At 36.8% G+C, this 18,053-nt stretch overlaps 1 protein-coding gene across 11 annotated transcripts in view; it reads right to left on the reverse strand.

The window, feature by feature from the left end:
• The window catches only part of ZBTB20 (zinc finger and BTB domain containing 20), an 858,187-nt gene that overhangs the window by 617,320 nt on the left and 222,814 nt on the right, over positions 1-18,053 (reverse strand). For all 11 annotated transcript variants that reach the window (XM_065942514.1, XM_065942523.1, XM_065942509.1 and 8 more), the window contains one exon: positions 12,677-12,722. The gene's annotated coding sequence lies outside the window, so the exon portion shown is untranslated. The remainder of the gene's footprint in view (positions 1-12,676; positions 12,723-18,053) is intronic.

The following is an 18,053-nucleotide window of genomic DNA, read 5'->3' on the forward strand; positions in this document are numbered from 1 at the left end:
CACAAAGAACTGGACACAACTGAGCAACTGAACTGACTGACTGATACACGCATACTGCCATCCTACTGCCATTTTAACTCATGAGTTACAGTATCTTGGTCTTCTTGCTCAGAGCTGTATTTCTAGTGCCCGAAACTGGGTCTGATGTTCACCACAGTGGAGGCTTGATCCATACCAAAAAGTAATCTGCAATTTAGCAGAAAGATACTTTTTTCTCTTTGGTTCTTATAGCAATAGGAACAAGACAATTAGAATAGTTAATTCAATTAATATATTTTGGAAGCAAATCATAATTTTGTATATAAAAATCACTTTGATATTTAACTACATTACTATTTCAGAGATTAATTTTCACTTCTACTTAATCTTTATTTTTTTCCGGAAGGGCCATCCAGTACCTACTTCTAATTCTGTCTGTCCTTTGAGTATACAATTGTATTATCCAGAACATAAGTACAGCAGAGGAGCTCCAACTTATAAGATTTTTCAGTAGATAAGACATAATTATATATTTTTAAAAATTCAAATTGTTGGCCTATTGAGTATTTGTAAAGAAAACACACCTGTAATATCCCACAATCATGAGTTGGAAAGGAGCAACAAATGTTTCTAATTCTATTGCAATTCTCTTAGGACTGACTTTACTTTCTGCTCCATTTACTCTTACATAATAATATTTCTTACTTACATTTTCAGCATAAAAATATTTCAACTCTTTGGGAACTAACTTGGGAGAAGTATAAAGAATACAGGTTTTTCACTTGAATAGAGTGAAACATTTAGTTTAAATTCTGTCTCAGTCACTTACTGGCTCTATAAGGTTAGATTTTAACCTCTCTGAGCTGAGCCTTGCTTTCTCAATTCAGTCCTGGATGCTCATGACTTCCAATTATCACTTAATGGAGGTATATTTTTATATAGCCAGATAAATAACACTCTAATAAAGATCTTGCCTATGCTAAATATAAAGATTATATTATCTCATTGTTTCAACAAGCTGTTATTTAGTGCAATGATTTTGTCTATGTGCAATGATTTAGTGTCTATGACACTAAAGTTTAGGTGCATACTTGGCCTATAATATCTTTATATCACTATGAAAAAATTTTGTAACTCATAATTTATGTCAAGAGTAAAGAGGCCTTAAAAATTGCTGTGAAGAGAGAGAAGCAAAAAGCAAAGGAGAAAAGGAAAGATATACCCATTTGAATGTAGAGTTCCAAAGAATACCAAGGAGAGATAAGAAAGCCTTCCTCAGTGATCAGTGCAAAGAAATAGAGGAAAACAATAGAATGGGAAAGACTAGAGACCTCTTCAAGAAAATTAGAGATACCAAGAGAACATTTCATGCCAAGATGAAGGATAATCAATAAAGGATAGAAATGGTATGGACTTAACAGAAGCAGAAGATATTAAAAAGAGGTGGCAAGAAAACACAGAAGAACTGTACAAAAAAGATCTTCACAACACAGATAATCACAATGGTGTGATCACTCACCTAGAGCCAAACATCCTGGAATGTGAAGTCAAGTGGACTTTAGGAAGCATCACTATAAACAAAGCTAGTGGAGGTGATGGAATTCAAATCCTAAAAGAAGATCCTGTGAAAGTGCTGTAGTCAATATGCCAGCAAATTTGGAAACCTCAGAAGTGGCCAAAGGACTAGAAAAGGTCAGTTTTCAATCCAGTCCCAAAGAAAGGCAATGCCAAAGAATGCTCAAACTACCACACAAATGCACTCATCTCACACACAAGTAAAGTAATACTCAAAATTCTCCAAGCCAGGCTACAACAATATGTGAACCATGGACTTCCAGATGTTCAAGCTGGATTTAGAAAAGGCAGAGGAACCAGAGATCAAATTGTCAACATCTGCTGGATCATCGAAAAGACAAGAGAGTTCCAGAAAAACATTTACTTCTGTTTTGTTAACTAGGCCAAAGCCTTTGACTATGTGGATCACAATAAACTGTGGAAAATTCTGAAAGAGATAGGAATACCAGACCACCTGACCTGCCTCTTGAGAAACCTGTATGCAGGTCAGGAAGCAACAGTTAGAACTGGACATGGAACAACAGACTGGTTCCAAATAGGAAAAGCAGTACGTCAAAGGTGTATATTGTTACCCTGCTTATTTAACTTAAATGCAAAATACATCATGAGAAATGCTGAGCTGGATGGAGCACAAGCTGGAATCAAAATTGCTGGAAGAAATATCAATAACCTCAGATATGTAGTTGACACCACCCTTAAGACAGAAAATAAAGAAGAACTAAAGAGCCTCTTGATGAAAGTGAAAGAGGAGAGTGAAAAAGTTGGCTTAAAGCTTAACATTCAGAAAACTAAGCTCATGGCATCTGGTCCCATCACTTCATGGCAAATAGATGGGGAAACAGTGGCAGACTTTATTTTCTTGGGCTCCAAAAGCAATGCAGATGTTGACTGCAGCCATAAAATTAAAAGATACTTAGTGATTGGAAGGAAAGTTATGACCAACCTAGATAGCATACTAAAAAGCAGAGACATTACTTTGCCAACAAAGGTCCGTCTAGTCAAGGCTATGGTTTTTCCAGTAGTCATGAATGGATGTGAGAGTAGGACTATAAAGAAAGTTGAGTGCAGAAGAATTGATGCTTTTGAACTGCAGTGTTGGAGGACTCTTGAGAGTCCCTTGGACTGCAAGGAGATCCAACCAGTCCATCCTAAAGGAGATCAGTCTTGAACATTCATTGGAGGGACTGATGCTGAATCTGGAACTTCAATACTTTGGTCACCTGATGCGAAGAACTCACTCATTTGAAAAGATCCTGCTGTTCAGAAAGATTGAAGGTGGGAGAAGAAGGGGATAATAGAGGATAAGATGGTTGGATGGCATCACCAACTTGATGGACATAAGTTTGAGTATGTTCCGGGAGTTGATGATGGACAGGGAAGCCTGGCGTGCTGCAGTCCGTGGGTCGTGAAGAGTCGGACACAACTGAGTGACTTAACTGAACTGAAAGAAATTTTACTACATAAACTCTCAATTTTAGGTAAATGTGTTGATTTCATCAATGCCAGGTTCAAACTGAACATCAGTAAATCGATAATATTTAAAAATTAAATACAAGCTTTCCAAATAATATGTTGTTACAATAATGGAACAAACAGAAGATAAAGAAAACACATATTCAAAAATAGATTTAAGCTTTTTAAAATTCTAAATATACATCTTTAAAAATACATTGTATATATTTAGTATGCCCTACAATTTCTATACCTTTTTCAGTAGACTGCATCTTCTTATATCTAGTAAGTGCTGAATAAATCCATGTCGATTAGTTTAGAGTTACATTAAAGAAATAGTTCCATTTTCTATTCCCTCCTGCTTAGCAAATGTATTTATCATATTCCATAACAGCTCACAGTTTGTTATACATTAACTGCTCATTCTCTCTGCCAATAAGACTGTGTTGGAACAGCAAATGAATTTGGTACGTTCATTTAAATGATTCTGCAAACCACAGGCTACTCAGTTGTCTAATGATAAGAGAGTCTCAAAGCCACCTGATCACCATTACACTCCCTTATTTTTCTGGACTAGCATGGTCAATACTGTCAGATCTCAACACAGAGAAGAATGAGAAGGAAAAGTTTACCTCAGACATAATCATGAAAAGGGGCTTTATTAATTCAGGCACCAGTGGTGATGTGGCTAGATTGGAAGGAGAATGGAATATAGGATTTGAAGTGCTTTATGTGCTCCAAGACCAATGCTGGTTTTGGCACTTCTTTCACTCTAGTGAGTTGCAAAAAAACAAGCAGGTGCTAGCAATCTGAGAGACCACATGCCAGCTACAGCTGCTTCAAACTGATTCAATTACATCTGCCTGAATAGTCCCAGGACATCAAACCAGTTGAAGAGATCTATAGGTTGCAAGGAGACCTTGTCTATCCTAAGACAACCACCTGCAAATCTCCACATTTGGATAAAAGTGATCATTCTGTCCCCAGGCACAGGAAAGCAGACTGGAGCTGGGGGCTGGGGTGGGAAGGGGAATGTAATTTTAATTCACTTTAAAATTAAAAATTGGTTGGAGAGAGAGCACAAAAGGTCCCTTTGAATTTTCATCTTTAAAATCTGAGAGTAGCTGAGGTCTTAAGGAGACTTTGAAATAGTCTGATTTTGTGATAGCATTTCCCAAATCATTGGGTTCAGCGCGTTTACAGAACATGCTCTTGGGATCTGGACTTCGCTCCAAACCTTGTTTGTACAAAAAGGGGCCAAGCAGCTGGGAAATTCTGGAGTGGAGTGTGTCCTCATTAGTTCCCATCTGCCACCAGAACTCAGCTCATGGCAAGTTTGGCTAAGTCCTGGTGTACTCAGGTCCAAATGTGGGTCAGTTTTAATTACACTATACAGAATTCTGTGTGCAGTTTTTAAATCCGCATTATACAGCACAGAGGAATGGGCAGCTCTCCAGCTAATCAATTTTTTAAAAGTACATATATAAAAATTTTAAACCAGGCTAGACAGACAGTGGGTGGAAAAAAAACTTATAAATGAGTACAAGGGTTACTTAAGAGAATTATTAGTGAAATTGGGTCATGAGCAAGTCTGCTTTAAGACTTCAAAGTGAGGACAAACTGTTCCAATGGTAAGATAGAAAACTTAAAATGAGGTGCACAATGCCCCTTGCTCCTCAGTGTAAATGATTAACAACAAGGCTGTGACCAGTTTATTGTAAATACCTACAGCAATTCTGGCTTTCACATAAGCAGAGATATCCCTTATTTTGCTATTCTTTACACTTACTTCTTTTCAAGGAATAACTAATGGCAGATATTCTCTAAAAGGGGAAAAAAATCATAAACTACCTGTTAAGAGTGAAAACAAAGATGAAGGAGAGGAGAGAGAGAAAGACAAGGAAAGCAGAGTGCACATGTGTTGAGAAGCAGACCCTGAGCATGACTTGGCTCTCAATGCCATCCACACAAACCGGGGCCAGAATCAACCCATGCAACTATGTTCAGAATAAATCCTATCCAAAAGCTTCATCAGGTGCAGAAGAGCTAAAACACAGCCTTCAAAGACAACTGTCAGCAAAAAATTCAGGAGTGAAGATATAGGCAGTCAATGCTGGACATTTATACAATAGCATAATGCACCATTTTTGATGGATAAAATGTCCTTTGGCACAAACCCTAATGACAGGAAAAAAAAATCCCTTAAATGCTCAGAGTATTTTGGGGGCTTTTGACTGAGTTGTTAGGAAACTGATACATTTAAAAGGCAGAACTGAATTTTGGGTTCAAATACTACCATTTAACATTTACTGGTAGTATGATCTTGGGCAGATTGCTTATTCTTTTTTTTTTCTCACCTGTAAAATTGGCAAAACAACAGCACCTACCTAAGATTGCTGAAAGAATTATCAAGTATATATATAATATATTAATATAATATACATAACTATATATATCCCTGGGTTGGGAAGATTTCCCTGGAGAAAGGAATGGCTACCCACTCCAGTATTAGTCTTGCCTAGAGAATTCCATGGACAGAGGACTCTGGCGAGCTACAATCACAAAGAGTCAGATGCTACTGAGCAACTAACACAACGTATCTATATACAAACATTTCTCTGGAATATAAAAGTCACTCTGTAAATGTTAACATTTTAATCCAACTGTTATGAGTTGAATCATACACCACATAAGAAGATATGTTAGAGTCCTAACCCTAGTAACTCAAAATGTGACCTTATTTGGAGATAGGGTCTTTAGGAAATAATCAAGGTAAATCGAAATAATCATAGAAGGCCTTAATTCAAGACGACTGATCTCTTTATAGAAAAGGGAAATTTGGACCCCCGAGAGATATGTATAGTGAGAAGACAGTGTGAAGAGACACTGGAAGAAGGTGGACATCTACAGTCAAGGAGAGAGGCCTAGAAATGATTTTTCCCTTATAGCTCTCAGAAAGAACCAACTCTGCCAAAACTTTGCTCTCAGGCTTCCAGAGAAAATTTCTATTGTTTAAGCTGCCCAGTTTGTGATACTTTGTTACAGCAGCCCTAGCAAACTAATACTCAACTAAATAAAAATTTCATTAAGCATCAATGTTTGCCTTGACTCATTGTGGTCAAACCCCTACATTTGACATAAGGCAAGTCAACTTTGTCAACTTTACTGAACAATGGCCTAGTTAATATATTATCTAGTGTTTTTTCCCTTTATTTCTTTTCTGGTTGCTGTTCAGGAAGATACAACTGCAATAGAAAGAGACAGCCTAGCAGGGAATATATAAACTGGTTTACTATAATTAAGATTGTCTAGTTTTTACTAGAGATGATTAAGGGAAAAACCAGACATACAAATTCATAAATCCACTTTTCTTATCAAGATATTTTACTAAAAGAAAAAGTAAAAGAAAGCTTTATAAACCATTTACTTCTGGCCAACTTTGCTCACTAAATCTGTGGCTGCTTAGAATGTGAAAACCTTGCCAACAGAACCTCCTTTAGTTCACGAGGATGCGTGTAAGAGTACAGGGTTTAATTGGCAAGTATGGGTTCTTCATTGTTTGCAGGAGATTAGTTTTAAGGGTATTGACTTTCAAAAGAGGAGTGACAGTTGCCTGGGAGTTGTATCTGCAGTGCTTCCATTGCAAGGCACATTTCCATAATCAACAGACATTCAAGTCAATGTGATTATCTTCACCTTGAGTTTTTCTTTAAATAGCACCATTTTCTACAGACATGTAGCATGTACAGTTAGAAATGGTGAGTCTAACCAAGCTGAACTGAGACACTCAACAGCAATCATCAAAGACTAACTTTGCCAAAATTAACTTTGCTAATGGGTGAATCCTATACTTCCTTCAGGGGCTTTCCTGGTGGCTCAGTGATAAAGAATTCACCTGCCAATGCAGGAGACCTGAGTTCAACCCCTGTGTTGGGAAGATCCCCTGGAGAAGGAAATGGTGACCCATGCCAGTATTCTTGCCTAGAGAATCCCCATGGACAGAGGAGCCTAGCTGGCTATAGTCCACTGGGTGACAAACAGTCATATACAACTGAGCAGACATACATGTAACAATTAGATATACCTCCTCCAAATATCTATACTGCCTGTCATAACAAATCTTTTGTATGTTAACAGGATGAGAAAAAAGAAAATGAATATTTATGGAACACTAGTGTATGTTATGAACTAAATAAAGTATTTTGTATACTTAACCTACTCTAATCTTCACACCCATTGTTGAAAAAGTAAGCATAATTACCATCAAATTTTAGATAAGGAACCTTGAGACTTAGTAAGGTTAGACAACCTTGATCATGTCACATAGCTACTGAATTGTGGAACTGGAATTTCACTGAAGGTCATTTGAACTCTACTGCTGCTGCTGCTGCTGCTGCTAAGTTGCTTCAGTCGTGTCCGACTCTGTGACCCCATAGACGACAGCCCACCAAGCTCCCGTCCCTGGGATTCTCCAGGCAAGAACACTGGAGTGGGTTGCCATTTCCTTCTCCAATGCATGAAAGTGAAAAGTGAAAGTGACTGTAAAGCTCCTTCAGAGATAGGCAAGAGATTTAGAATCCAGCTACCGTGAGTACATTAGGTTCAAAGATGGTGATTTATTTATGGTATTTGCAGACTCCTTTAAAGTTCTGAAGTCATTAGATAGTAAACATCTTGCTAAACTTGATTCTCCTTAAGAAGAAGCCAGTTATTCACAGACACAAACTGAAAGGCTTCAATCAATTTAGATGAAATTAATCCCCTTATGACGAATATCTGAGATTTTTTTATATAAAGTACAGCAATAGCTTGTCTTACAGTTAGTATTCCAACAACTTGACAGAGTCCATTTACTTCTTAGAGACAAGCAATCAACTCTCCAACCATTCACAGAAAAAAAAAGTGAGGTATCTAAATGAGGTATCTCACACTAGACTAAGAATCCAGAATTTGGGTTTCAAATTCTACATCTCTTACCTACTGCTGCTGCTGCTAAGTTGCTTCAGTCGTGTCTAATTCTGTGTGACCCCACAGACGGCAGGCAACCAGGCTCCTCCATCCCTGGGATTCTACAGGCAAGAACACTGGAGTGGGTTGCCATTTCCTTCTCCAGTGCATGCATGCATGCTAAGTCACTTCAGTCATGCCTGACTCTGTGCAACCCCATGGACAGCAGCCCACCAGGGTCCTCTGTCTACGGGATTCTCTCGGCAAGAATACTGGAGCTCTTACCTACTAAAGCTGTCTTAAAACTCAACATTTAGAAAACTAAGATCATGGCCTCTGGTCCCATCACTTCATGGCAAACAGATGGGGAAACAATGGAAACAGTGACAGACCTATGCAGATGGGGACTGCAGCCATGAAATTAAAAGACACTTATTCCTTGGAAGGAAAGCTGTGACAAACTTAGACAGCATATTAAAATCAGAGACATTACTTTGCCAAAAAAGTTCCATCTAGTCAAAGCTATGGTTTTTCCAGTAGTCATGTTCTGATGTGAGAGTTGGACCATAAAGAAAGCTGAGCACCAAAGGATTGATGCTTTTGAACTGTGGTGTTAGAGAAGACTCTTGAGAGTCCCTTGCACTGCAAGGAGATCAAATCAGTCAATCCTAAAGGAAATCAACCCTGAATATTTATCGGAAGGACTGATACTGAAGCTGAAGTGCCAGTAATTTGGCCATCTGATGTGAAGAGCTGACTCATTGGAAAAGACCCTGATGTTGGAAAAGATTGAAGGCAGGAGGAGAAGGAGTTGACAGAGGATGAGATGGTTGGATGGCATCATGGATTCGATGGACATGAGTTTGAGCAAGCTCTAGGGGTTGGTGATGAGCAAGGAAGCCTGGTGTGCTGCAGTCCATGGGGTTGCAAAGAGTCGAACATGACTGAACAACTGAACTGAACTACCCACTATACTGTGTAACCCTGACCAGTACATGAACTTTTCTGAGCTTATTTTCTCATCATGGATAAAGCAAAGATATTAACTAGAAAACCATTAAGAACCCTTCAACTTCTAACCTTTTGTGATTTTTAGAATTTTTTCTAAAAGAAATTAGAGATAATTAGATAGAACTTTTAGAACAATCAATGTGACAATGTCCAGACCAAGATACTTGCTCTCAGGCAAGTAGAATGGTCTGCCTTCAGCATCTAAATTGTAGTAGTGGTGGGAATAGTGTTGGAAATAATAGTAGTTGGGCTAAGATTTATTCAGCACTTGCTATATACCAACCACCGAACTAAGAATTTTACATGTGTTGTTACATCTAACTCAACACAGCAATATATAATGTAGATACTACTATTTTTCCAATTTTCCAAAGGACTAACAAACCAAACAAAAAAATTAGGTTAACTTGACTGGGTCTACACTAAGAAGTGGTGAAGACAAAAGGAGCTCTGCTGACATATCTCTGTATGCTCTTTGAGAGCAAGGACACTGTTTTATCTATTTAGCCTAACTCAGTGTCTAACAAATGGTACATATTTAATTATTGTGTGGAATAAAAGGAAGGAAGGAAATGAGGGAGGGAGGGAGAAAAGGAAAGGGAGAGAGAAATAAATTATATCTAGACATGCTATGTCCTCAGTAAATATTTTCTTCCTTTAACCTTTTCTTTCTTTAACCCTGAAATCATGGGGATATCTGCAGTTATGCTCAGCAATCCTAGGGTTTAGTGATCTCTCCCTCCTGAGTACTCCAAACTATAATTCCTAGTACTGAAGCATCTGCTATCATCTGGTTTAGTATTCTAGCTAATACATAGTTTTGGTTCTCTCTCAATTCGAATATTAGTCTAACAAAAGAATATAGTTGATTCTACCACACTAAGTTTCTGGAAAAAAATAATATCCCTGATATTGATCTCTCACCCACTGGTGTAAACTAAGATGAAAGAAAAGCTTGTTTCCAGAGGTAAGAGCTGGCGTACTTCCAAACCTAGTAGTTCACATGAATATCATCAACCAGAATTTGAGATGCCTAAGAAAGATGTTTTGATGCAGATAATGGGACCACTTTGCTCCCTCTGCCATTGTTACATGACTGCCTTGTGCCATACACAATGGAACTTTAGAGGGGCGTTAACTAAAGCAAGTCATGATGAACACTATTTTGACTCTACTTCTATTTGGCTTTTTCTTCATTTGTTTACAGTTAGAATTCAGTGAATAACAGAAACCATAATTATAAACATGTGTACAGTAAATACAGGGCCCATTACTTCTGTTTAGGAAAACACAAATTTTTAAATGTGATCTGATCTACCCGACCCTAAGAAAGCCCACATAGTTTGTGTTTTCAGTGAGATAGCGATAGGGTCGGGATAGGAGGCTTTGGGGGAGCAAATGATTGCTTAGGAAAGCCATAGCATTGCTCATATAATACAGACATTTATTTATTTCTATGCTGAAAACATTTTCAAGGTGACTAGTGACTTAGTCATTGAATACCTCAGCATTCTGTGTAAAATAGGGATAATGTAAAGACTTTTCTCATAGTCAGCACAATGAACGCAAAGTATATTAGCAAATAGTGTTATGGCAATTCTTGATTGTGTTGAGTATCAATTCTTATATATTCATTTCTCATTTTAAGGAAAGAATTTATCAGTAGTCTCATCTCCATCTCATCCACAGTGTGAGAACTAAAGGAAGTACATGAAGACCATCCAAAATATAAAGCAAATAACAAGTTTCTAGGCCTCTATTCTTTCAGAAATGTTTTATTTATACAAGCATTCATTCAACATTTACTTACCACCTACCGTGTACAAGGCATTTCATTAAGAGACTGTGGGAAAACCATACACTTAGCTCAGTACCTATACTTCTTACTCCCAAAGAAGTCAAATAAATTCATATTATGGTAGTTAAAAAAAAAAAAAAAAACAGATTTAAACAGGTCAGTAGAAGAAGATACACAAGCTCTAAGATTTTATGTTACTAAATATCAATAGAAACTTGTTAGCATTTTTAAAAAGATTAATGCAAGTTATTTGAATAAGTTTTCAATATCAGGAATTTGGTATTACCAAATAAATTATTTAATTAAATGCTTTGTATATTGAGTTGCCACTTTTTATATTATATTTATAGAACTTTACCTAATTAGTACAGGCTATAGTTCATAATAGCTTGTCTATGTTAAAAATATAGATACTTGTCAGAAAACGTATAGAGCTATTACCTAAAAGAAACATCACTAACAGAAATGCTTAGGAAAAAACATCAAGTAACTAGGATTTGATAAAGGACTTGTTTTGTGGCTCAGCTGGTAAAGAATCTGCCTGCAATGCGAGAGACCTGGGTTCGATCGCTGGATTGGGAAGATCCCTGGAGAAAGAGGCTACCCACTCCAATATTCTGGCCTGGAGAATTCCATGGACTGTATAGTCCATGGGGTCACAAAGAGTTGGACACGACTGAGTGACTTTCACTTTCAATTTCAGGATTTGATAAAACTAAAGGATGATATTACAGTCTTAAGTTTTACATCTGGATTTTAGTTCCTTTTCAAAAATAATCATCTAATTTTTCCTTATTTTCTCTCTCACTTCCACTCAGCTGCAATGGAGACACATGCACAACTCAAGAAATCATCTTGAATTTTCTTAATATCACTTAAATTTTCTGAAAATGGCCCATGTGTCCACTAATAGCCAAATGCTTTCAAATCTGTTCAGCTAAATGGATCAATAACTACATCCAGCCTCACACAGTGGGGTTGCCAACATAGTGAAACTGAGCCAAACAGAAAATGTCTCTATGAGGACAAAAATTATTATCAACCCAGTTATCTTGAGAGATCTACTCTCCCCAGGTATTCTTTGGAGAAGTTAGCATACATATTATCTAGGGCAGTCAACAGTTGCTAAGAAAATATTTGAGACTGAGAACGAAGAATTTGGATAAAATATTTGGGAACTAAAATCAATGAGTTTTATAGTAAACCAATGTAATAGCTCAAAGACTACATCAAGTAAGAATCTTTCAAACTTGGAGGACACAAAATATGTAACAGCACAAGCAATGTGCTAACAAGCTTCTCTGTGCGCTCAATCATATGACACAGCTGCAAACAACAATTGAGCAGGTGCAACCAAGCTTTTGAGAATTCCTGCCTGTTGCCCAGAAACCACAACACCACATAGTTGAGATTTTTAAACAGGTGCAAACATTTTTTTTCCCATTACTCTAGTGCTTGAGACAGTGCAGCAGACAGGAAGTACATCTGCAACTGCTCCTTACCTAAAGCAGCCACCACAGAAAATAAACTCAAAAGTAACACAAAAAAAGTTTTAAAATAAGACAATACTGTCAAAAACAGTGGTTTTGCAATAGTCTCTGTTCCCACATCAGGAGCCACTTTAATAAAACAGTTCCATAAAACAGTCTCTAATTTTTCCATTAGATGAATACTTTGTAACTAAAATTATTCTGCTTCATCAAATCTTAGAAATGTTTATTTGCTTCTCACAATAGAGTGAAATGCAAGGTATGTATAAAATGTAATATCCTTTGATGCTTGTCAATATTGAATGTACTCAAAAATTAACATTTTCACATTATGAAATCTGTAAGCAATTTTAATGCCCCCAAATGTAATCACTTACCAGCTAAAACGTAGATTAACATAACTATAGGTAATTCACATACATACCTGTGCAGCTATGGGGCACAGACAGACTTGCAATTTATCAGGTACTCTGAAATGTAAAACAAATATATTTTGTGAGTAAAAATAATTTTCAAAGTGGAGCCAGTATTTATGCTGAGACAATTTCTGCAGAGAAGTAGAAAAGACTGTAGTCCTTAAACAGGTGAGTTATTTTATATCTGAATTTTCCCCATAGGATATTTCAGTTCACCTTAAATTCATATGTGTGAATATATGCACACACAGCTTCCTGGAGCAGTGTGATCAAAAACAAGTACCAGCAAGGGACTAAGACTCACCATGGTCTCTGAAACGAAAATATTTTTACCAGAGGATGAAACAAACACTTAAAATTGATTTTTTTCTTTGGTATTCTTCCATGACTATCGCCTTCCTAATACAAATATGACTGCTACTCAGATTCATCTACACTCAGATTCATCAATGCTCAGGTTGGAGTGGTGAGAAAGAAAGGTGCTTTTGTAGATCAGTCCACAGAAATGCATAAATAAATAAAAATAAGCTCTAGGCTCATTAACTTCAAGTTACAACAGCAAATAGAAATGAGATTTCTATAAGAGGAAATGCTAAAGTTACACTAGATATGATGCCTCAATGCAACACAGTGAGAAAACTGCCATCGAAGTAGGTATTGGTAAAGAAGTCCAGCTTAAACAAAGTATGCAGAGTTTACAATTAGACCCAAAATGTAATTGTATGAAAGTGGAAATTGTATTGCAAAATGCAGCCTCTGAACTACTGTGACCCTTAAATGTGTTTCATAATCTCTCTGAAAGCAAACTAAAATATTTAATCTCTATACTTCTGAACATAGTTGATGATAGGAACATATTAAAGTCATTAAGTCTAGTTGATAAAATTTGCTTAAAAGTGTGAAAAAATAATTTTTATGATGACAATGAAACACCTCTTCATACAGTTCTGAGAGGAGTATGAATTGCTAAAATTTTTCTGGAAAACTATTGAGTAATATGATTAATAATTTAAAATTCAGAATCTTTAATTCTTCAGTAATTTTAATTCTAAACTTTAGAGATTTATGTTAGCAAAAAACTAAAACTAACAACTAAGCTAAATTTTCAACGGTAGAAAAATATATAGCACATCCATATAAAGAAATATGTTGAAACCATCTGCAAGGTAGTTCGTGGTTCTAAAGTATGTTATAAACATAGAGTACAAACTGTATGGACATAATAGAATTTGTGTGGCTGAGAGGAAAAAAAAAAAGAACATAAAAAATTAAGTGATCATATTTGGATAATAAGATTGTGCATGATTTTAATTTTTTCTTTTTACTTTCATACATAGTTAATCACTACAATAAACATTACTTTTATAATAAGAAAAACATTAGTTGTCAGAGAAGGGTAAAGGAAAAAAGTTTGAGTGCCATATGGAAATGATAAATCTAACCTTTGTATGTGAAATAAGTTAACTCAGTCACACATGAAATTCACTAAGAATACCTACAGTGAAAAACACTTCCTCCCTGGTTTCTCATAGGGGTACAGCCAGGGTCTCTTTTATCCCATTGCTTTAGAATAGAAACCAGTAATTTGATAACACATTTTTTAATCATATTAGTAAAACTTCCTTAATTATGCAGAGTGAAATGATAGCAAGAACAATTTAGGACTACAAATCTGTTCAACCTATTACAAACTAAGTTATTTAATAAGTCAACAGTATTTAGTGAGCATCTATTGCATGCAAAGTACTGTTAACCATTATATTTTAAAAGATAAATTAGAAAACACCTTACCCTCATAGAGCTAACAATTTAAAAGTACTTTTAAAATTAATGTGTTTCTATTAATTTTACTGTGGATCCAAAACTGATCCAAAATAATAGTCTTAAAAAACAACAACAAAAAAACAAAATTAAAAAAAAATGTACTACAGCTCAGATAAAGACATAAACACAATACATATAGTTTAAGGAATTTGTGACAGATCTGGCACACTTGAAAAAAACATATCAGGTTTACTTTTTTGTATTATTGAGCAAAAACTGATATTTACATAACATTCAAAAAGTCTTAAGTACATGAATGTGTATCACTTATAAAATGCCCTAGTAAATTACTATAAGTATGTATTTTTTATCCTTATGTAGTCTACTTTTTGTCAATAGAATTATATAGTAGGAGACCGGTATGAAAGAAAATTGATTCAATCTCAGATACCAGATGTGTAAGACTGTCTCAGATTATCTAAAGCTACATATGCATAATTATTAACATATGCACAATTATTAACAAGATATATTTATTTTATTGTCACCCGAAGTAAATAAGTGAGTTACTTGCTAACTTTGCCAAAAACAATGCTGTACAATCACCTCCAGGGAAAGAAAAGAAGGTAAGGCTGGACAGACCAGTGCTAGGGGAATCCCTAATAGCCAAGGGGGGTGGTGAGTGAGGGATGTGAAGCACTTGGCTGTGCAGATAAAAGGATGCAGCACACAGTATCCTTGTGACCTGTAACCACAGTGGGCATTTGCCTCTCTGAAGCGAGCGCCACATTATGGCCCTCAGGTTCAGTCAGTGGGTCAGCCTGTGTGAGGCTGCGCCACGCAGTAAGAGGAGCTATTCATGGGATCAATGACCTGTGGGTCTGGGCCAACAGCAGAGTTATATGAGGCAGGATGGTGGATAGCTGATTAGCTTTTGCTACCAGAGAAACCTAGAATTGAGTTCTAGATCTCTCTTTTCAATTGCAAGATCTTAAATGAGTTACGTTTTCCCTGTCTGTAAAATGATGATCAGGTTCTTCTGATGGTACAGTGGTAAAAAATACACCTTCCAATGGAGGAGATATGAGTTCAATCCCTGGGTCGGGAAGATCCACTGAAGAAGCAAGTTGCCACTTCAGTATTAAGTATTCAGGAGTTCCCACTACAGTATTCTTGCCTGAGAAATCCCATAGACAGGGGAATCTGGCAGGCTACAACCCATGGGGTCACAAAAGAGTTGGACATGACTTAGTGATTAAACAACAACAAAAATGATGATCATGTTACCTAACCTATAAGATTGTTTGTGCCTATGCGTCCCTGGAAGCTCAGCGGGTAAAGAATCCACCTGCAATGCAGAAGACCCTGTTTCGATTCCTGGGTCCAGAAGATCCCCTGGAGAAGGGATAGGCTACCCATTCCACTATTCTTGGGCTTCCCTGGATGGCTCAGATGGTAATGAATCCATCCGCAATGCGGGAGACCTGGGTTCAATCCCTGGGTTGGGAAGATCCCCTAGAGGAGGGCATGGCAACCCACTCCAGTTTTCTTGCCTGGAGAATCCCATGGACAGAGGAGCCTGGTGGGCTACAGTCCATGGGCTCGCAAGGAGTTGGACACGACTGAGTGACTAAGTACACATTATACGCCATAGGCATGTAAAAGAGCTAGCACAGGATGAAAGTAAACATTGCTGAACAGACGCTATTAGTATTGTCCTAGTTGTATGAGGAAAGGAGAGGATGTTTGTACCTTTAAGCTAAAGAAGGAGTAAGGAGTTAGAAAGATAGCTTGCTCAATTATCACTTTCTATTCCACAGCTCATCTAGGAGCCAGTCATGTGCTGGAGGTTCACAGAACATTTATGAATCAGGAAACATTCAAACAATATTAATAGCTACAATGTGCAACTCTAATCAGCATTTTAAAGCACCAATTCTATTAAGGAAGAGGAAGGCAGTAGAATCTAAGTAATATGTGCCCATTTCTGAATGAAAAATGAAGGACCACTGTCTACACTTAACTGAAACAATCAGGAAATGGAACTATAAGGGCAAAGGTAAACATAATTATTCAGCCGGAATCAGGACCAGGTATTGTAATCTCTCTAAAAATCACATGTGAACAGTATCACTTTTTTATGTATTCTAAAGAGACTCTGCAAATGACCCGAGTTCACATATAACACAAGGTTTTGCAAATAGAAGGGCTTAAAATACACAAATGAATACATACTGAGGTTCTAGTCCTTGTTTCTGTTTTGATCTGGAGGACAGCACAAACTAAGAATTGTTACACAGTGTCTTTAGAATCCATTGCAGTTTACATAATCCCTAGAATTCTTTGGGTTTTATGAGGGTGAAGTTACTATCAGTACCATTCCTGATGGAGATAAACTATAGAGGATTTTTTTAAAGTTCTTTCTATTTCTAGGTTGGCATAGCTGTGTTCCCCTGTGGGAACTGAATAGGTCTGACTTTGTGCTATGTTGACTGAGTTTATCTTCCCTTCATACTGGATGGGCCAGGCTAGTGATGGAAGAGGGGGTGTTTAATGTTACCCCTTGAGCCATTAATAAATCTAATACCTAATTCACTTATTGTGGTGCTGGAGAAGACTCTTGAGAGTTCCTTGGACTAAAAGGAGATCAAATCAGTCAATCCTAAAGGAAATCAACACTGAATATTCATTGGAAGGACTGACGCTGAAGCTGAAGCTCTAATACTTTGGCCACCTGATATGAAGAACCAACTCATTGGAAAAGAACCTGATACTGGGTAAGATTGACGGCAGGAGGAGGGAGTGACAGAGGATGAGATGGTTGGATAGCATCACTGACTCAATGGACATGAGTTTAGGCAAACTCTAGGAGATAGTGAAGGACACAGAAGCCTGGTGTGATACAGTTCATGGAGTCCCAAAGAGTCTGACACGACTTAGCAACTGAACAATAGCAGCAATTCACTTAAGGCAGTGAAGTCTCAGCTGTGTCTGCAGAAGCAATAGCTCCATAAAAGAGCTCTGAGCCTAAATTTAAACTAAAAACTATTTCCCCCTTGACTGAATGAGGATTCTTAGGAATATTCAGTGTTTTACATTTTAAATTTGGTCTATTTTAAGAAAAGATACTGTGTAATCTAAAATACTTTTATTTTATTTAATATGTATTTACTTCTTCCAGACTACAATTGATCTGGGTGCTCAATCATTATTATATTATTATACAATGTAGGTTTTAATAATCAATAAAGCCAGCTTATCTTTTTACATTGAGGTGTCCTGAGTTCTGGAGTTTACTTGAACTGAAAGTTTATGAAGATTAAGAGGAATATAATTATAAAGCAGACTTGAAAAACTTGTTAGTTATGCTTATTTTTATAAATTAGATTATAATTTATAAGTTAGATTTAGCCCTATCAGAAAGGGGAACAAAGAGAAGCAAAATTTATCTATTTATCAGCTCTGTGAACTGGAAACTGATAAAAGGCAATAAGGAAGGAAAAGAAAATCTTATGATAAACACCCGTTAATCCAAGGCACAGTTGGTCTCTCTAGACTTTAGGTCACACTTGCTCTAATAAAGCTACAGAGTGTAGTAAAAGCTAAGCTTACAAAATAATT

The sequence above is a fragment of the Muntiacus reevesi genome, chromosome 8, assembly GCF_963930625.1.
Source record: "Muntiacus reevesi chromosome 8, mMunRee1.1, whole genome shotgun sequence".
Classification (NCBI taxonomy): domain Eukaryota; kingdom Metazoa; phylum Chordata; class Mammalia; order Artiodactyla; family Cervidae; genus Muntiacus; species Muntiacus reevesi.